This window comes from Anabrus simplex, chromosome 4, assembly GCF_040414725.1.
Source record: "Anabrus simplex isolate iqAnaSimp1 chromosome 4, ASM4041472v1, whole genome shotgun sequence".
Classification (NCBI taxonomy): domain Eukaryota; kingdom Metazoa; phylum Arthropoda; class Insecta; order Orthoptera; family Tettigoniidae; genus Anabrus; species Anabrus simplex.
This window is the reverse complement of record NC_090268.1, coordinates 203,364,917-203,387,779: the sequence shown is the minus strand read 5'-3', so window position 1 is coordinate 203,387,779 and position 22,863 is coordinate 203,364,917.

The window sequence follows — 22,863 nt, the reverse complement described above, 5'->3', positions numbered from 1 at the left end:
GCACCTTAGTGCAAATTTTGGTACTGGCTTTTGAAGGCGTTCAGATGTGTATAGCGAACAAACAAACCTACTTTTAAATTTATAAATATAGATAACACTTTGACATATTGTGAATTCAGTGTTATTTCTGGAATTTTGGTTCTCACAAGAGAGGAAATGCTGTTTATCGTGGAACAATATTTGTGGTCGTACGGAATGGCAGGGACTGCATGGCCAAGGCGTTAAAGGTGTGCTTACCGAGCTCGATAGCTGCAGTCGCTTAAGTGTGGGTAGTATCCAGTATTCGGGAGATAGTAGGTTCAAACCCCACTGTCGGCAGCCCTGAAAATGGTTTTCCGTGGTTTCCCATTTTCACACCAGACAAATGCTGGGGCTGTACCTTAATTAAGGCCACAGCCGCTTCCTTCCCACTTCCAGCCCTTCCCTGTCCCATCGTCGCCATAAGACCTATCTGTGTCGGCGCGACGTAAAGCAACTAGCAAAAAATAGGGTGTGTTTGGTTCAACCGGAAGGACGTGGGCTCAATTCCCCGTCAGGAAGTCGAAAAGTGTAAGAAACGACATTTCCACTTCCGGAGGTGCATATAACCTGAGGTTCACTCAGCCTACACTAGGTAAATTACTGGGGGCAAAGGCGGTCGGGCGTAGAGCTGACCACGCTACCACACCAAGTGCCAAGGTTAGGGATAGTGAAGCCTTTACCTTCCACCCCTCCAATGGCCTTCATGGCCTGTACGAAGATGACTTTGCTTTGCTATATGGAGTGGGCGGCCAGAGTACGCAGAGTTTTCTTCACGTAAAAGAAAAGTAAAGTAGCTGCATTCCCTCATCCCACTCTTCCTGCGTAGTACTTCAGCGTAAAACATTCGCCAAGCTGTCAGGGCTCCTCTTGCCGTGCGCGTCAATGTTATCAGACAGGCACCGCTTTTCACGCTCTTCAAGTGCACAGCTAGCCGCCGAAGGATTTGATAAGGCGGCACCGAATAAAAAGACAATGTTAAATGTCGTTGACAAGTTCCATCATATGATATTGTGTTGTGTCAATGAAAGGCGAAAGCAGGGCGCCCAAAAACTGTCACAACAAACAAGAATCATAGACGAATGCTGCAACCAAGTGTTTCAGTCCCCAAAGCGTAAACTAAGACGAACGTAGCTGAAACTCAGGTCTGTCAAAGGATGTTTACAAAGCTGTATGGATTTGCATACCGCATTGAAGTTACTCAGCGTCTAGCAGAAAGGTATGAGCGAGCCCGATTAGATTATTGTAGTCGAATGTTGATCATGACGTATCAGGATCCAGATTTCTTCTGCAACGACACGCTGTAGATCTCTTAATTTCGTGTGAAACTCCATTATCTTACCTTTCCTCATGGCCAGAGATGCCATGGGGCAAGGTGAAAGAATCAGTACGGAGCAAATGGCCATGTGATTTGGGGCACGTAGCTGTCAGCTTGCATTCGGGAGTTAGTGAATTCGAATCTCACTACGACTACTACTACTAAAGTTTACAGACCTAAGGTTGGTTGGCAGCAGCTCTCCAAAGGTTCTGGTTTTGGCCAATCTCTTTAGTTCTACGTAAGATTGTTATCCCAGTTCCTCCACCAGCTGGCCAATATATTTCAATCTAGGCCTTCCTCTACAATGTCTTCCTTCGACAGCGCCCTCCAGGATGAAGGCTAGTAAACACTCATACCAGATTACATGTCCAATACATGTAAATTTTTCCTTTCTTCATATTCATTGACAAGCTCGGGGATTACCCAACTATTTCCATTACTTCCTCGAGGAATTTTCAGTATTCCCTTCTGCCACCCTTAATGTCCAGGTCTCACTTGCGTACAGAAATACGCTCCACACGTATGTCTTAATTAATTATTGTTTCCTCAGTTTTAAGCTGGTATTTTTAGATGTGAAGAGCTTTCTCTTTTTATTGAAGGCTATCCTTGCCTGGTTAACTCTGCTGACCAAATCTCTCTTACTTCGGTTAGCAGCTGTTATATTGCTTCCTATGTAAGAAAACTCTTCAACGTTACTGAGCTGATTCCCACGCAGAGCTATCTTTATTTTTCATTGTTGCTTACTTATTACCATTACTTTTGTTTTGTCTGAATTTATTTTCATGTTATATCCAAATGTAAAAGTACTGTCCATTATTTCCAGCATTGTCGTTCATTGTTCCTCACTCTCCGCTATTATTGCCCTGAAAATGGTTTTCCGTTGTTCCCCATTTTCACACCTTAATTAAGGCCACGGCTGCTTGTTTTCCGCACCTAGACCTTTCCTATCCCATCGTCGTCATAAGGCATATCTGTGTCGGTGCGACGTAAAGCAGATTCACAGTTCAAAAAAGAATCAACTTCCAGTACAGATGACCCACCGACAAATATTCCCAAATTACGCGAGGTCATAACTCTATACTTGTGTCCTTACAGCAACCTTCGTCCATCAACATCTTCAAAATCATTATGAGGAATGTATGGCACATGGTGGTACATATTTTGAACACTTACTACACAAACGCAATTAAGTAACATTACAGTGTCTCTTGTTTTGCCACATACGGTATCTTAGTGAAAAGTAAAACCAATAACAATAAAACATTCATCCAAGACAAATGAGCGCCGGGGGCAGTGAAGGAGGTCATCCGAGTGCACTCTTACCTTACACTACCTTAATTGTCAACGACAGACCGCAAAAACAACGGGACGAGCGCTACTGAGCACTTTCTGGAGGAGAGGGAAAAGAAAATAGCTGAAAACACTTCAGCTCATGTCCGACTCGTTGGCTGAACGGTCAGCGTACTGGCCTTCAGTTCAGAGGGTCCCGGGTTCGATTCCCGGCCGGGTCGGGGATTTTAACCTTAATTGGTTAATTCCAATGACACGGGGGCTGGTTGTACGTGTTGCCTTCATCCTTTCATCCTCATCACGACGCGCAGGTCGCATACGGGCGTCAAATAGAAAGACCTGCACCTGGCGAGCCGAACCCGTCCTGGGATATCCCGGCACTAAAAGCCATACGACATTTCATTTCATTTCATTTCACTTCAGCTCATGCTGCTCCCACCTCGGACTGACTGTGTACGTGTCCCGTTATTCGATTTTACTTCGCGCGGTAAAACAAGTTTTGAGAAGTACGATCTAACACGCCAGATTGTGAAACCGGTCATTTAGTTTAATGAGTTGAATAAAGATTGAGAAAGCAAAATCAAACGTGTTAGACTCGGGAGGAAGGAAAACCCACACTGGTTAGCAGGAACTGCACGAAACGACAGTGCTTTTATTGGCACGAGTCCCGTTGTTCCACTAGACATTAAATACGGTTCATTCTACTAAATCGGGCCTGCCTCGCTTTCTAGTAGATTTCCCCTTAAACAGAATACAAATAACGATAGAAGAGGCCTTAATAACGGAGTTCTACTGAAATTTCTACTTCACTCATGACGAGGAGGTCGCCTACGGGCGTCAGCTCGAAAGACCTGCACCTGGCGAGCCGAACATGTCCTCGGATGCTCCCGGCACTAAAAGCCTTACGCCATTTCATTTTCTACTTTAGTCAAATTGGCGCTTGTCCTGTTGTTCGGCTGCACCCTTCGCCAAGGTGACAGATTCCCTATCAACTGTTTACCTATATATTTTTAATGATTTCAGAGAATTAGGAAATTTACCGAACATTTCCCTTAATAAATTATTCGAATCCCTCATTCCTCTTCCTATAAATTAATATTTGCCCAAATTTTTCCTCTTGAATTCCAACTTTGTCTTAAAGTTATGAACTTTCTTACTTGCACCACTCAAGATAATTCCGACTAATAATGCCATTCCACGCCATCTCTTCACTGAGAGTTCGGAACATACCGCTTTGTAGAACAGCTCGTCATCCTGTTCCTAAATCTTCCCGCCTCAAAGTTTGCAACATTTTCGTAATATTATTCTTTTTTTCAGGAATCCCCCAGAACAAGTCGTGCTGTTTTTCTCTGGATCAAGTAATCCTGGTGTTGCTCCCATACACTGGAACCATACTCTGTTTGGGATCTTATCAGAGACTTATACACCCTAAATATTCTCATAACCATGTGAAGAGATTTGCAACCTTTCTTAACTCCCTTGTTAATGTTATTACCCCAATGGAGATCTTTCCTTATATTAACAGCTAGGTACTTGCAGTGATCCCCATGACGTATTATCACCCCATAAACACAGTAATTAAAACTGACAGGACTTTTCCTCGCCATGAAACTTACAACCGGACATTTTATCTCGTTCACCATCACACCATTTTCTGCTGTCCATCTGTAAGCATTGTCGAGGTCCTTTTACAGTCGCTCACAAGCCTGTAACTATTTCCTACGGTACACAGTATAAAATCATCTGCAAAAGTCTTATCTGCGATTCCATTATTTTACTCACACATTTATATAAGAATACATGAAAGTCCAATAATGTTATGAGTTATATTTTCTATAAATATAGCTACCGATTCAACCACTCTCAAACCTAGTTCAATGGCCCCCATTTTCTTGAGTAGTCTCCGACGATTTACCCTATAATGTGCCTTGAATAGGTCAATAGCGATAGTCCACTTGACCTTCTGAATATAAAATATCTCCTATACCTTCTTGGAGTCCTATAAATTGAGCCTCACTGGAATAATCTTTTCGAAACCCGAACTGCCTTCTATCAAACCAGTTAGTAATATCGCAAACATGTTTGGTATAAACGGAAAGAATGCTTTCCTGGAGCATACATGCAACACAGGTCAATCTGACCCGCTTTATGTTGATCACCCTTTCCTTTAGACATGGAGCTACTAAAGCAAACCTCCATTCATTTAGTATCGTCCATTCATGCGAACAGTAATCAAGTAGATATTTCAGATACGGAGCTATATCCCGACCACTTGTAATTTACATGAAGATCTGCGACGACGTATACCCATGTGTGAAAGGTAGCCCACGACAAGTGTTTTCATATTACAGTTTGCAATTAAAAGTCCATCTTAAAATGATAAACTATATTTTGAGAAAAATCACGTAGTCGTTATCAAAATATGTCTGTTGAGCTCAACAATCTTCTTCTTTACGATGAGGCCATCTAAGGACCACACGTCACCTTCCATTCATTTTCCTTCTTGCTTCGTCTTCCGTTCTTTCCGGTATTCCTCCATCATTTCTCTATGCTTTATTCTTCTTTCCTCACATTACCTTGGACCAGGTTTTCTTTTCATTCTTCCTTTAAATCCTTCCATTCTTACAACCTACTTTTTTTTAAAATCTCTCTTTCCATAGTTTCCTCTTCTATTATTTTATTTCTTTCTAAATGTTTCTTGACTTCTTGTATCCAGCACGTTGTTTTTTTTTTTTTTTTTGCTAGGGGCTTTACGTCGCACCGACACAGATAGGTCTTATGGCGACGATGGGATAGGAAAGGCCTAGGAGTTGGAAGGAAGCGGCCGTGGCCTTAATTAAGGTACAGCCCCAGCATTTGCCTGGTGTGAAAATGGGAAACCACGGAAAACCATCTTCAGGGCTGCCGATAGTGGGATTCGAACCTACTATCTCCCGGATGCAAGCTCACAGCCGCGCGCAGAGCACGTTGTTGACTTTTCTCCCAAAGGTACTTGAATATCTGTTTCGTTGATCTGTTATCATCCATTCTATAGATATGTCCAAAAAATGGCAATTTCATTTTTCTTATTTTATTATCATTAAGATGAAATACGCTTTAAGGCACAGGTTGCAGATATCTGTAAGATTGTACCACTCACTTATGACTACAAGTTTGACTTCCTGACGGAGAAATGATGATGATGATGATGATGATGATGCTTGTTGTTTTAAGGGGCCTAACATCGAGGTCATCGGCCCCTAATGGTACGAAATGGAACGACAAAGTAAAAGTTCAAAATTATCCACTGACCAAAATAAAAAATGTCATGAAGAATGAATGAATGAACGAATGAATGAATGAATGAATGAATGAATGAATGAACATGAATTTAAAACAATCAGTGGATCCGACTCAAAAAACTATCATAGTTAATAGTAGTACTGACCAAGGGACCACTTCCAAAAGCAAATCGAGGATGCTTGGTGTCTAAATGGGTCCAAAATACAAGTCAAAGGCCCCTCAGAATGATACTTATCGCTAGTAATGTAGAACCATGGCATCTGTCCTGTTGCGGTACTAATCAATGGGAGCAGAGACTTGCGGTATTCCACACATTATTGTACTACTCAAAGCTTATGAAGTTCGACATTAATACAGACCTATGTTTTTCTCACTCTGCGGCGCCATTCACAGGCAACGCAAACCTATGATGTTCATCACATAAGAGTACTAACCACAGGGACCTCTCCCTATCCCGTGGTGTTCCTCATATAGTGGGTACTAATCACAGGTAAGGCAGGTGCATGGTAGCTATCATCCCATGGTCCCGCTCATATGGTGGTACTAATCACAGGTACTGTAAAAGCCGACCGCGCGGTGCTCCTGTGTGCTACTAATCACAAACCAATTTCGTACTTAATATAGTGGTACTACGCACAAGTAAAAGCGACCCTTGGTGTTCTCCGCGTGGTGGTACTAATCACATGTAGTTGCATGCTTCGAATACAATCATCCCTTGGTCGCCCCTTTTAGTCGGCTCTCACGACAGGCAGGGGATACCGTGGGTGTATTATTCGTCTGCCTCCCCCACCCACAGGGGGGGTGTGTTTGGTCCGCGAGAGGTATTTTATTTCCCTCAAGTCCGCCGGCAAGCCGGTTAGGACCCCCCTATCCGCCACCTGGGACGCGCCACGTGGGAGTATCACCTCTCCCCCTGCTACGCCTGCGTAGCAGGTTCGTGGGACGGAGAAATGAACCCACATCCTTGCGGGTGATACGAGCACGTTATTAACGCATGTAGCTTTTCAAGTGAGGTATGGCTCCAAATTTAACTTACTATAGTACCATATTTGATTTTTAGTGGATTAAAACCTAGTCTTGCATAGATACTTTATTGAAGAAGGGTTCGGGAGATGGTGAATTTGTATCCTGCCATCGGCAGCCCTGAACATTATGTTCTGTGGTTTCCTATTTTCACACCAGGAAAATACAGGGGCTGTACGATAATTAAGGCCAGGGCAGCTTCCTTCCCACTCCTAGCCTTTCCTATCCCATCGTCGCGATAAGACCTATTTATATCGGTGCGACGTAAAGCCAATTGTAAAAAAACTCCTCAGTGATTAGATCGTGTAGGTTTGCATAAGTTCAGACGCAAGTTTCGAAAACTGAACAATTAAATCCACTTCCATACAATTATAGGAACATCTCGAAAGTGTTGTAAATACAGTACATCTCCTACATGAAAGAGGGAATCGTAGTGATTTTCAAAATGTCTTTTATTGTGAGGAAGTTCGGTCAAATTTAAGTAATATTTCCTCATAACATGTTAATAAATAACCACGATCCGGTGTTTTATGCAGTAGACCTGATTGGTTAGAATACAAAGTTATTGAGGCAAGTAACTAGTATAGTCTATCCTGCACAATTGCTATGCGATGAGGTTTGTATAAACTTAAGCGATAAGTCCCATAAGAAATTCTGGAACATATATTTATGTTATTCCCGCTACACAACGAAAAACGGACTAGTTGGCACTTCCTACTAACCAAATTAATTTGCAATCTAACTTCTTACTGCCTAAAACTGCAGGGTCTATAAATAACTAAATTCGTAATAGAGTTATTGACTTCTATCTTTAAACTCCAAAAATAGAGACACTCCAGTCTAACTTCCATAATTCGAACGTTTATAGTTCGAATTTTCGATATCTCAAAGAGACTTTCTTTTCCCGGAGGAATCTTATATGTTTTACGTTCTACAACTCGAGGTTCTATTACTCGAATTTTTCGAAGGATATTTCAAGCCCAGAAGCAAAATGTATTTCTGTAATTCGAAATTATGCTGAACATTACGCTTATGCGTGAAAAAAGACTGTCAAACAAAAACAATCAGTGAATCCAATTCACAATGTCTTCATTACTGGGATGATACGTACCATCTAAAGGTGGTCCAAAATCCAGATCACCTCATAATGGTATTAATCACTGGTCCTACTTTCATGCAACACAGACCAATGGTTTTCCTCACATGGATGTACTTAGGTAACGCAGACCCATTCTGAACACAGTGGAATCAACACATTCGAGCACAGCGCTCAGCACTGTCTCTCTCTAGATACTTCCTATGCAACCGAACGCCCCGGTTGAATATGATGATGATGATGATGATGATGATGCTTGTTGTTTAAAGGGGCCTAACATAGAGGTCATCGGCCCCTAATGGTACGAAATGAAATGACAACAAAAAGTTCGAAAAATCCACTGACCAAAATAAAAAATTTCATGAAAAATGAATGGATGGACATGAAACCCCCAAAAAACAAGAAACAAACAAACAAAAAATAGTGGATCCGACTCAAACAAGGTCATAAATAATAGTATTACTGACCAAGGGACCACTTATAAAGCACAGTCCTGAATCGAGTATGCTTGATGGCTCTAGGGGTCCAAAAACCAGGTCTAAGGCCCCTCAGGATGGTACATGTCGCGAGTAAAGTAGAACCATGGTATTTCTCAAGCTGCGATACTAATCAAAGGTAGCGTAAACTCACGGTGTTCCCAACATTAGGGTACTACTCACAAGTATTGTACATCGTAAAGGTAACGCAGACCTATGTTGTTTCTCACACAATGGCGCCACTCATAGCCAACGCAAACCGATGAGGTTCCTCACCTAGGTGTACTAATCACGGGCGCCGGCATTCCCGTGGTGTTCCTCACATAGTGGGTACTAATCACTGGCAACGCAGACCCATGGTGTCGCTCATATAGTGGTACAACTTACAGGCAACGCCCAGACCCGTGATGTTGCTCACATGGGTACGATTCACGGGTACTGGAAACCCACACTGAACCCCGCTTGAGTGCTACGAATCACAAAACTATTCAGTACTTAACAGAGTGGTACTACTCGCAAGTACAGGCAACCCATGGTGTTCCCCGCGTGATGGTACGAATCAAAAGTTGTTTCATGGTTCTAATTCAATCATTCCCTGGTCGCCCCTTTTAGTCGCCTCTCACGAGAGGCAGGGGATACCGTGGGTGTATTATTCGTCTGCCTCCCCCACCCACAGGGGGTGTGTGTGTGTGGTCCGCGAGAGGTATTTTATTTCCCTCAAGTCCGCCGGCAAGCCGGTTAGGACCTCCCTATCCGCCACCTGGGACGCGCCACGTGGGTGTATCACCCGTCCCCCTGCTACGCCTGCGTAGCAGGTTCGTGGCGAGGAGGGTACGATCTACAGAACAGTGACAAGACTTCCACTTCATACTTGTATGTCGTGTAAAACACATCACGAGGCAGCGTGTGTTTAAGATCTAATGTACCGTGTATGTGATACCACGCCTGACCTACAGGATACGAACTGAATCAATTAAGTTTTCTATCGATGATTAATGTATATTCTTACGTTATGAAAATTGTGCGCCATTATACAATAGTTCGTTCATAATATTTCAGTGAAATTTTGAATGCCGAATAAGAACAATTAATGTTATGAAAACCATTGAACAGAGAAAGCTAATAGTAATAAAATGAAATGGCGTATGGCTTTTAGTGCCGGGATGTGTCCGAGGACTTCGGCTCGCCAGGTGCAGGTCTTTTGATTTGACGCCCCTTGACGACCAGCGCGTCGCTATGAGGATGAAATTATGATGAAGACGACACATACGTCCAGTTCCCGTGTCAGGGGAATTAACCAATTTTCAATGAAAATCTCGACACTGCCGGGAATCGGTCCGGGGACCCCTGTGACCTAAGTCCAGCACACTAACCATTTAGCCATGAAGCCGTACATAATAATAATAATAATAATAATAATAATAATAATAATAATAATAATAACGGCGTATGGCCTCCTGAGGGGCATGTGCAGATGGCCTACAGGCGACATGCTTGTGTGTGAGGATAGGACCCTACCTACGATGATTTCTAACGTTGAAAACATCACAAACACCCAGCATTCCCGCCATTGTCATTAACGTTAAAATCCCCGACGCGGCCGGGAATTGAACCACATACCCCTTGGATCAAAGGCCAGTACGCTAACCATTTAACCATGGAGCTGGGCAGAAAGCTGATATATAAGAAAACTCATCTTTCTGTCAGATTTCACATGGACTGCCGCAAAGCCTCTGTTTTATTTCTGCTAAGCAGCGCCTGATTCACGATTTGCGAACACCCGCCGGACACCTTATCATTGTGGTTTGCTTAATTCCTAGAAAATTATTTTCAGTCAACAGGAACGTTCTTCTTCTACCGATTTTCCCACGGCTGTAGGGTCTCGGGTGCTGAGTCGTATATGTGGATTTAGCCCTGTTTTACGGCCGGATAATCTTCCTGACGTCAACCCTATTTGGAGGGATGTAATCACTATTGCGTGTTTCTATGATGGTTGGTAGTGTGGTGTGTTGTCTGAATATGAAGAGGAACATGTTGAGACAAACACAAACACATAGCCCCCGAGCCAGAAGAATTAGACGATTCAAGTCTCCGACCCAGCCGGGAATCGAACTTCGGAGCCCTCTGAAGTGAAGGCCTCAATGCTGACCATCAGCCGAGGAGTCGGACTCAAACTGGAAATTTCCACTACAATAATCAATTTACTCCTTTACTGCTTCTGGTCATTGCTTGAATTATTGATGTTCAATTCAGTCCCGGCCTGTGTTCAATACCTATTTTAGATGTTTAGTTCTTTCTTTCAGTGTTTGCAAGTGAAATACCTTTCCATTCAATATCTACTGAATATGTTCTGCTTTTATCTACAGTAATTTCCAATAACGTCCGCCAATGCGGTGTAGTGGTTAGTGTGATTAACTGCCTCCCCCAGGAAGCCCAGGTTCGTTTCCTGGCTGTGCCGCGAAATTTGAAACGTGATACGAGGACTGGAGCGGGATTCATTCAGCCTCGGAAGGTCAACTGAGTAGTGGGGTTTCGATTCCCACCTCAACCATCCTCGAAATGATTTTTCGTGGTTTCCCACTTCTCCTCCAGGAAAATACCGGGATGGTACCTAACTTAAGGCCACGGCCGCTTCCTTCCCTCTTCCTTGCCTATCCCCTCCAATCTTCCCATCCGCCACAAGGCACCTGTTCAGCAGAGCAGGTGAGGTCCCCTGGGTGAGGCACTGGTTCTCCTCCCCAGTTTCATACCCGACCAAATGTCTCACGTTCCAGAATACTGCCGGTGAGGCGGTAGAGGTAGGGTCCCCCACTGAGTCCTGGGGGAAAAGCCAACCCTGGACCGTAAATGGACTAAGAAAGAAAGAAAGAAAGAATTTCCATAAGTATGGTCCACTGTTAGCTTATTTATCCCTTTCTCACAAATGATGGAGTGGAATGTAACAAAATTAAAAAATCTGAATGATCACAGAAATGGTAACCAATACATAAATTGTTATATTACATTTAAAATATATTAATAAATAAATAAATGCATGTGAACTATAGTTGCGACCCTTGGTGTTCCCCGCGAGATGGTACTAATCAAAAGTAGTTTCATGGTTCTAATACAATCATCCGTGATCGCCCTTTTTAGTCGCCTCTCACGACAGGCAGGGGATACCGTAGGTGTATTTTCGTTTGCATACCCCACCCACAGGGGGTAGACACAGAGGAAAAGAAGAAAAGGAAGGGATCCGTCATTTCGAAAAATGAAGTAACGGACGAAGAAAGGCAAGGGCCACGAAGGGCGTGAGAATGAGAAACTCCCTAGGCCTCGAATGCTCTAATACCGTCGGAGTCGGAAAGAAACAACAGTTGACCAAGGGAGGTCGGACAGGATAAGTGAAAGTGAGGAGCCTGGCACAAATAAGTGGAAGCAATGCCAGGACTCAGCTAAGGGCCCCGTAGTCGCCACCCCACACTCCCAAGTTGAGAGCCCCTTGGGTCCCTTTTAGTCGCATCTTACGTCAGGCAGGAGATACCGTGGGTGTATTCTTCATCTGCGTCCCCCACCCACGGGGGTGTTATTATTATTATTATTATTATTATTATTATTATTATTATTATTATTATTATTATTTGGAATATGGATAATGTGGAATGTACAGGACACAAGTATAAATTATAACGGCAAGAAAATGATTCACCGAAAAAGGAAAAATGCAGCTAGTGCTGTATGTCCTGAATAAAAATATTTTCACCATTAAATAACTAAATGTTTGGGATACGTGCATTTATTGAGAGAAAATATAGGCTTGAACGTTTTGTGGTGTGAGAATAACGTGTATCGACCACCGGCTTCCAGTACGTAGTACGTCATGCACTTCCCTTCCGTGCTCGCTCAACTGCTCTCGTTCCTCGACAGCGGGGAGGAACCTGGCTGTGAAGTTGTTTCGCTTTGAGCTGACGCTAGATGGTATAGAGTTTAATAGTTGGTGGGCAGCGTAGGCGTTGGCCTACAAGTAGTCACGGCTGGTCCGTGGTCCGACAGCCGTGCACTCCGACCGACTAACCGAACAGAGAACGCGTGGCCACGACTCTACAGTGGCTCTACACGTCCGCATTCGAGAGAGGGATAGGAGCTGGTCCCCACCATCTCGTGGTGAACACGTGAACTTCTTCTGATGCTGCACCTTCTTTATCATGTCTGAAACCTACAACTGAGATTGGGGGTGGGGGGAACATTTTGCGTACCTTTGTACCATCAAGATAGTGCACAATTGTTCTGGGATAAACTGAATGCGGAAAGAATACCCTCACCTCCATAGAAGCACTGAAAAGCACATACGGGATCCGTCATAAAAGATAATGGGACAGTTCGAACTCTTCACCGGCCATTAACACCTTTGAAAACAGCATAAAAATTTTCAGCTCACCACTTTGAGAAGTATGTGTAATGCTGACAATACAGCGTCTTAACGAAATGAGAATAATTAAGGTTACTTCTCACTTCGCGGAAAGAGATTGTAATCTTATTATGAAATCGATATCAACTCGTAGTGCACTACGTGTGCTGGAATGGGTTAAAACACATGTATTCTTCCGTGTGGTTAGGGGCGCGCAGCTGTTAGCTTGCATTTCGGAGATAGTGTGTTCGAACCCGACTGTCGGCAGCCCTGAATATGGTGTTCTGTTGTTTTCCATTTTCACACCAAGTAAATTCTGGAGCTGTTCCTTAATGAAGGCAACGGTCGCTTCCTTCCCACTGCTTGCCTTTTCCTATCCCATCCTTGCCATAAGACCTGTTTGTGTCAGTGCGACGTAAAGCAGACTGAAGAAAAATCCGTTCATTGATCTCAGTCATTTCCTAGACTTGAGTAATATGAAAGTAACAGGTGACGTCAGTGATGCCATTATATTCCAGCCCTTCTCCGTGATGAGTGATAAGGTAGTGTCGCTTGCATGGACGATTACTGGGCTTGACACGCTTGGTGAAGAAAACATCCCAACGAGAATCCACCTCACTCCTTATAAACCAAATACACCTCTTCAGTGAAGTAAGGGCTATCTATAGTGACTGACGGCAGAAACGTTGGCGTTTCAAACAGCCTTCGGACTGAGAAATCAACTAGCAAAGTATCAGTTCAATGGAGAAATATCATTGGACAACTGGAAAAGATCCAAAGGAAAGCAGCACGATTAGTACTGGATAAATGTTGCAAACTTTGGGTTGGGAAGACTTTGGAGTAACTTGACAAGCTGATCGATTAAGCGGGATGTTCCGAGCTGTCAGTGAATAAATTCATTGATGAATAAGCTTGAGTGGTGCTTTTACAGATAGAAAATATCATAATATGAGGCAGGAATTCAGGAGGACAAATTGAGGCAAATACTCATTTACATGAAAAGGAATTAGGGAATGGTATAATTTAACAAGAGAAATGCTCAATAAAATTGAAAAGTATGTGTAGTGCTAGAAAAGGCTGTGTAAACAATTGATAGGGAATCTGCCATCGGGGCGACAGCGCTAAGTGCAGATCAGTAATGACTGATTGATAATTGATCCCACCCTGTTTGTGTCTATGACAATTCCTCATTAATTTCAGTATGTATGAAGGTATTGCAAATAATTTTGCACAATAATTTGGGTGAGGGATAAAGGTGCCTCTAGCACCTAATTTGAACAAAAATACGTTATATCTCATTATCGTGACACGAGTAGCCGCCAGCCGAACAAACCAAACCAAACTAAACCCCATAGCACAACAACCCTCAAGCGACCACTGCTCAGTCCGAAGGCTTGTCGTGTGGTCGGCAAGACGAATCATCTCGGCCGTTATTCTTGCCTTTCTATAACGGGGTCTCTACCTCAGCCCCTCATTTTTAATCGCGTAAGCTGAGAGGACCTCGAACCAGCCCTCAGATCCAGGTAAAATTCCCTGAAATGGCTTGATTGTTGCCAGCCTTGCCTTTCTGCTGTTCTTTAGATCAATTGACTGAGGTACTTACACGTACTATGCGTTCTTTTGTTGTTTATGAGTGTTAGTGTGCATGTGAGTTCAGTATTTGGAAAATAAAGCGGTGTGCTCTGGAGGAGCGAGTGTTTATTATTCGCAGTAGATAAATTCATGTAAACAGGAACTTCAGGGAAAGTTTGGAGGCCGACGTCCACCGAGCAAGTCCACTGTTTTGGCCTTTATGAAGAAACTGGAAATTAAGAGGACTTTATTGGACGACTATGCAAGAGGTCTTCTAACTAGGTCGGAGAATTTCATGCAGAGATAGTGTACGTATTCCAGAATACGGAGCGCCAAGTTCTTTCCTGTTTGTACATAAAAGGTGATGCAGTTGATGTTTGTTTCTAAAGGGGCCTAACAGCTAGGTAATCGGCCACTAATGTTAAGTGGTACAACGAAATAATACGATAAATAATACCTCAGACTGACTAGAATCTAAAACGAATGATGATGAAAAAGGATCGTGGAGCAAAAACAATCAGTGGATCCAATTTACAATGCCTTAATTATTGGGATGATACTTATTACCTAAAGGGGTCCAAAATCCAGGTCACCGGCTCCTCGTAATGGTACTAATAACTGGTAAAGCAGAACCGTGGTGTTACTCCTATAGTGGTACCAATCCCAGCTAACGTAGACTCATGGTGTTTCTCACATGGTGGAACTAATCACAGGTAATTTAAACCCATGGAATGTCACACACAATGGCACCAGACGCAAGTAACGCAAACCCATGGTGTTTCGCACATAAGGGTACTACTCACGAACAACGCAGACCAATGGTGCTCCTCACATAGTGGGACTAATCACGGGCGTCGGTATTCCCGTGGTCTTTCTCACTTAGAGGAAATACTCACAGGCCACGTATACTCATGGTGTTGCTCACATAATGGTACTGCTCCTAGGTAACGTGTAAACAAATGGTAGCCACTTCCAGCACATGTTATGATGTCAAATTGTTAACAGAATTAGGTGAGACCTATTTACATTTCGTTGCAACATCTTCCATTGATACTGGTAGCTACTGGAATTATTGAGGGAATGCTGGATTTGGTAGCGAGTGGAACACTATCTATTAATCAAATTCAGACGAGCACTTTTGCCCGAACTCGATAGCTGCAGTCGCTTAAGTGCGGCCAGAATCCAGTAATCGGGAGATAGTGGGTTCGAGCCCCACTGTCAGCAGGCCTAAAGATGGTTTTCCGTGGTTTCCCATTTCCACACTTTAATTAAGACCACGGCCGCTTCCTTCCATCTCCTATCCCTTCATATCCCATCGTCGCCATAGGACATATCTGTATCGGTGTGTAGTAAAGCAAAAAATAAATAAATAAATAAATAAAGAACTACATAACTCTGGAAAAGCAAGAAGTAATGAAGCAATATATAGAAAGATAGAAAACATAGTCTAACAGAAACAATATGGAAGAGGCGATTGATATTTTTTGTATATTTATACAGAATGGACGTCAGCAGGTTAACCAAACAGATCAACAAATGTATTTGGATCAAGAAGTCAAAAACATCCTGGATTCATAAAGTCAAGAAAGATTTAGAAAGAAACAATATAAGAGAAGAAGAAGCAACAGAGGGAGAGACTTTTAGAAAGAAAGTGTTAAAAATGGAAGGATTTCAAGGTCGGGAGGGAAAGAAAGACTCAAAATGGTCTGAGAAGAGGAAAAGGAGACATAGTGAGAAGATGGAGTATTGGTGGAAGAAAAAGGATATATATATTTATATATTTTTGCTACTTGATTTACGTCGCACCGACACAAGAAGTCATGATGATGATGATGATGATGATGCTTGTTGTTTAAAGGTCCTAACATAGAGGTCATCGGCCCCTAATGGTAAGAAATGAAATAACAAAAAATTCAAATTCATCCACTGACCAAAATAAAATAAAAAATGTCATGAAGAAAAAACAAACAAACAAAAAACAGTGGATCAGACTAAAAAAAGATCGTAAATAATATTATTACTAACCAAGGGACCACTTATAAAGCACAATGATGCTTGATGTCTAAAAGGGTGCAAAATCCACGTCTAAGGCCCCACAGAATGGTACATGTCGCGAGTAAAGTAGAACCATGGTATTTGTCATGTTGGGGTACTAATCAAAAGTAGCGAAGACTCACGGTGTTCCACACAAGATGGTACTACTCACAAGTATTGTACTTCGTACAGGTAACGCAGACCTATGGTGTTTCTCACACAATGGCGCCACTTACAGCCAACACAAACCGATGCGGTTCCTCACCTAGGTGTACTAGTCACGGGTGCCGGTATTCCCGTGGTGTTCCTCACACAGTGGGCACCAATCACAGGCAACGCAGACCCATGGTGTCGCTCATATAGTGGTACAACTCACAGGCTACGCCCAGACCCGCGGTGTTGCTCACTTGGGTACGACGCACGGGTACTGCAATCCACCAGGCCAGCCTCTTTACTGCTACTAATCACAAACCTATTACGTACCTAATATAGTGGTACAACTCGCAAGTACAGGCAACCCATGTTGTTCCCCGCGTGATGGTACGAATCAAAAGTAGTTTCATGATTAAAATTCAATCATCCCTTGGTCGCCCCTTTTAGTCGCCTCTCACGACAGGCAGGGGATACCGTGGGTGTATTATTCGTCTGCGTCTCCCACCCACAGGGGATAAACAGAGAGAAAAAGAAGAAAGAAGGGATCCGTCACTTCGAAAAATGAAGTAACGGACGAAGAAAGGCAAGGGCAACGAAGGACGTGAAAATGAAAGACTCCCTAGGCCTCGAATGACCTAATACCGTCGGGGTTGGAAAAGAACAAGAGTTGACCAAGGGAGGTCGGATAGGATAGACGAAAATGAGGAGCCTGGGACAAGTAATTGGAAGCAATGCCAAGACTCAGCTAAGGGCCACATGGTCGCCAATCCACACTCCCAAGTTGAGAGCCCCTTGGGCCCCTGTTAGTCGCCTCTTACGACAGGCAGGGGATACCACGGGTGTATTCTACATATGCGTCCCCCACCCGCAAGGGGTACACAAGAAATCAAAAACATCCTGGATTCATACAGTCAAGAAAGATTTGGAAAGAAACAATATAAGAGAAGAAGCAACAGAGGGAGAGACTTATGGCGACGATGGGATAGGAAGGGCCTAAGAGATGGAAGCAAGCGGCCGTAGCCTTAATTAAGGCACATCCCCAGCATTTGCCAGGTGTGAAAATGGGAAACAACGGAAAACCATCCTCAGGGCTGCCGACAGTGGGATTGGAACCCACTATCTCTCGGATGCAATCTCACAGCCGCGCGCCCCTAACCGCATGGCCAAATCGCCCGGTGGAAGAAGAAGTGATGAAACATTCAAATTATCATGTGGTCCCTGGAAGACCCTGACGGAGAAAATAATAATAATAATAATAATAATAATAATAATAATAATAATAATAATAATCGCATAGCCTCAGCTACAGTGAACAATCATTTTCGTTTAGCGCTATCTGGTTCGTCAATTTCGACGTTGTGTTTTACCCTAGGTCTACTACATGACAGAGTAAACCGAATCTTTCTTGGGCGTCTGTAGCTATGATTTTAAGGGATTGTGTCGGCTAAAGACCGGCTCCCTTTAGCTCTACGTTCGGGACGTGAAGGTGCTCTCCGGAGAATGGTTTTCCGTTGTTTATCATTCTCATGCACTGAGGTGAATGACGGGAGAGTCCATTATGGTGCACGGCCGCACTCACTTCACCTTCTCCGAAAATTATTTCTTCTTCTTCTTCTTTTTCAAGTGCCATATCTGGTCCGCCGTCCGCCAGACGTTGGTGATCAGCCTGGAGAAAGCCCCTGCTCCAATCGATTTTTTTGTTTTTGTTTTTTGTTAAACATCGTTACGGCCTCATTTGACTACGTATATTTAGGATTCCAACCACATGTCCTTCATTCTTTTAATGTGAGCTGTTCTTCTGCCCTCTGACCAGGGAAGTCGTTTCGTTGGTTTGATCTCATCTTCAGTTACCCGCCAATCCTGATATTTTTTTAAAAAGATGTGTCTGTCTAGAAAATCTTGTTCCGTTATCCCGCTCAGCCTCAAATCATGGTGCCATATACGTTTGCCTTTGAGATTTCAAGCTTGTGTTAGAGTTAGAGCCAGCCTACTCTCAGACATACGGAACACGTGACGTGACCGAAGAAATTCAGCCTCCTTTTCCTGACGACGTCTGTTACTTGTTTTGCTCTTGTTCAGTTTTTCTGAGCTTCCATGTTCCGTCCTTTTTAATTGGTCCTAAAATATTTTCCCTATTCTTCGTTCTAATTCCTCCAGTACTCGTTTCGTGGTTTTATTTATCAGGCTCAGTGTTTCTGATGCAGATAAAACTTCTGGCCTTACAACTGTCTGGTTGTGTCGGATCTTAACTCTCCATGATAATGCTCTCTTATTGTTTGTCTCAACAGTCTTCATGTATCGTAGGGTGCCTTCAGTTTAATTAATCTTGCCTCCATCCCCTGTTTTTCGTTATTTCTCATATCTAGTCATTCTCCTAAATATTTGAAAGCTAAAGCACTCCTTTCTTTGAAAAGTTGCTCGGTGTTGTTGATGCCAGTCCAGTCTTTGATCTCCTGGAGCCATGACGTCGATGGTCTACCTACCAGCGCCTCGCTTACCTTCGTGTAGTAGAACACACTCCCTGGAACATGGCCTAAATAACCTGTTTTTTTCTGGCTCTGATGATGATTATAGCTCTAGTTACAAAATCTATCCAGAGTATTCTCTTGTGCAACGGCATTTTAAAGACTTCTAATCACATCACTGCCACAAATTTCCCTGGCCTGAGATACGGCGTTAACGTCTAGAGGCCGCCGTGCTCAGTTCGAGTAAGGAATGGCATTTTTCCCACCCTCCACCAAATTGTATCTATTCTTTTAGTACTGCTAATGACGTTCGGCCTCGGAAGACGATACGGCCAGCATTTACACAGTGAGAGGGCATAGATCTTCATGTCTGAAGACGAGTCACACTATAGCCTGATAAATATTGAGTAAATACAGCGCGAAATTGTAGAGTTTGGTTTGATAAGAGGATAGCAATTGAGGTTGGCAGTGGGGTACCTGTACTTCACTAGAGAGGAGTACATGACAATAGAATGTGGTTCGACTCTGCTGTTTTTGCAGGGTCTTCCGGGCAGTGAGGGGTGTCCAATACCTTGATCCTGTGGAGATGACTCGGATGCATTCCTATTAAAGATAATAAAATGGAAATGGCGTATGGCTTCTAGTGCCAGGAGATCTCAGGACGTGTTCGGCTCCCCAGGTGCAGCTCTTTTGATTTGACTCCCGCAGGCGACCTGCGCGTCGTGATGAGGATGAAATGGTGATGAAGACAGTACATACACCCAGCCCCCGTGCCAGGGAAATTAACCAATTATGGTTAAAATTCCCGATCCTACCGGGAATCGAACCCAGGACGCCTGTGACCAAAGGCCATGGAGCCGAACTTTAGATGAAAGGTGTCTTCGTTTTAATTTCAATTTCTTGAACCAGACTTGCGTTGGGATGGTGGATTGAATTCTAGCACAGTGCTTTCCTCTTGCAACCTGTGACGTTTGCAAGTACTCAGACCATTCCCTGTAGGCCTAGTGCTTGATTGTGGGCAGCAAACTGTTCGCAGAGATGGTGTTCACATGATGCGGCTTATTTCGCTAGCTGGTCTGCTATCTCGTTCACCGTCATACCAGCGTGGCCTTTAATCCATACGAGATGTACTACCTGAGTTGCTTTCTGGGAAAATGTGTCAAATGAGATCTCTTACATGCCGACATCGTACGACATGGTGTGTCAAATGCACTTTATTCCGCCCTTCGGTATCCGACTACCTCTGCTGGGTTTGAACCCAGTAAACTGGGATCCAGAGGCCGACGCACAGTACACAACAGCTAGTGTTTCCTTTAACATGTAGTGTATGGAAGCCAGTCGAAAGCTGTAGTGTGTCAAGTTCACCATCCAGCTATCTCACCCTCTCCACTCATCAGCGTCATTGTTCTCCTATTGAATAGCGTTCCACGCGCAGGAATCAGACCAATTTGAGAGAATGCCTGCTTGCTTCTTCGTGTCTGTGGCACCCCCCTCTCCTGTCTGTCTGGCGGGGTTCGATCGCTCCGCCGGCGAATGACGTCATCAAGGACTTCCTCTCGACATCCCCTTATTATTTGCTCCCCCCTCCTTCCCCTTCCCTACACAATCTGCGTCATCCCCTGATCCATTAGTAACAGAGGGTGATCAGTCCTGAAAAGTGTTCCAGCTCAGGCGACTTACTAGCGCTACTAGTGATCACAAAGCGAATCGATTGCAGTACAGGATTTTCAAAACAAATGGAAACTGAAGTAACGAGTTTGCCCCTCATAGAGCACAATGGCATCGCGTGAAATAGTGGAAGTAAGTAGGAAATATTTAATGAGGGATTTCTGGTTATCCAGGAAAATGTATGACTGTATAATGCCCTCGATGCTAGTTGCGTTTTGATGATGATGATGATGATGATGATGCTTCTTGTTTTAAGGACCTAACTTGTAGATCATCGGACCCAATGGTACGAAATGTAATGATAATTTAAAAGTCTAAAACTCGTCCACTGACCAGAGTTCAAAACATAATGATGGAGAATATTAATGTAAAATAATCAGCGGATGCAACTCGCTATAGTGAAAATTCAAAATAATTCCAAAATTAATCCACGGACTAATTTAAAAAAAAAGAGACGATGAACTTATAAAAGTCAATGGATCCGACCCGCAATGTCCCTACCTTCTCAGAAACTATCTTAAAAGAATAGTATATACTGACCAAAGCGCTGCTTCTAAAGCACAATCCTGAATAGATGATGCATGTTGTCTAAAGCGATCCAAAATCAGGCCAACGGCCCCTGATAATTGTACTTATTGCTAAGAAAGTAAAAACCATGGTATTTCTCATGTAGCTGTACTGATCATGAGTTACGTAGACTCACGGTGTTCCACACATTGTGGAACTACTCACAGGTAATGCAATACGCACGTGTAGCGCAGACCTATGGTGTTTCCCACATTAGGGAGCCACTCGTAGACAACGCAAACCTATGGTGTTCCTCAAATAGTTGTACTAATCACAGGCAAAACAGACCCATGGTGTCGCTCATATAATGACACTAATCACAGACAAAGCCCAGACCCGTGGTGCTTCTCACAATGGTACTAATCGCAGGCAACGTAAGCCCGTGGTGTTCCGGATATAGTGGTAAAATCACGGGTACTGTAAAACCCTCTGTTGCTACTAATCACAAACCTATTGTGTACCTAATATAGCGGTACTATTCGCAAGTAAAGGAGACCTATGGTGTTCCTCGCGTGATGGTACTAGTTGCAAGTAGTCTCATGGTTCTAATTCAATCATCCCTTGGTTGCCCCTTTTAGTCGCCTCTTACCACAGGCTACCAGGATTACTTTGGGAAACTAAAGAAGATCGAAAGGAAAGCAAACGATTTTTTCTGGGTGCGTTCCGAGATTGTTTTTTTTTTTTAAGTCTGTTTTCCGTCCAGGTTTGGATTTCCCTCGGACTCAAGGGTGGATCCCACCTCTACCGCCTCAAGGGTAGTGTCATGGGGCGTAAGACATGTGGTCGAGGGGATACAACTGCGGAGGACGAACACTATCTCTCCCAGGGGTCTGAACGAGTTGGACCTGTTGTTAGAGTCGCGCACCTGTCAGCTTACAATCGGGAGATAATTGGTTCGAACTCCACTCTCCGCAGCCCTGAAGATTGTTTTCCGTGGTTTCCTATTTTCACACCAGGCAGATGATCGGGCTGTACGCTAATTAAGGCCACGGGTGCTTTCCTTCCAGTCCTATCCCATCGTTGACATAAGACCTACTTGTGGGGAATGGAAAGATTGGAGGGGGTGGGCAAGGAAGAGGGCCTGTGCCTTAAGTTAGGTAACATCCCGGCATTTGCCTGGACGAGAAGTGGGAAACTACAGAAAAACACTTGGAGGATGGTTGAGGTGGGAACCGAACCTCCCTCTATTCAGTTGAACTTCTGAGGCCAAATACCACTCTTCAAATTTCATGGCAGCGCCGGAAATCGATCTCGGACCTCCGTGGGTGGCAGCTAATCACACTAACCACCACTACACCATAGAGTCAGACCACAAGATATTTTACAGACTTTTCGTCGGGAAATTTGGCAGAAAGGAGTATGTTCCGAGCTGACAGTGGAACGACGGCGTAGAATGGTGTTGACTAAGCTTGAATGGGGTTTTTAAAAGTAGAAAAGATATGACGATAAAGTTGGAATTTAAGACGAAGAATTGGGTCAACTATTCGTTTATAGGAAGAGAAGATAGTGTTTGG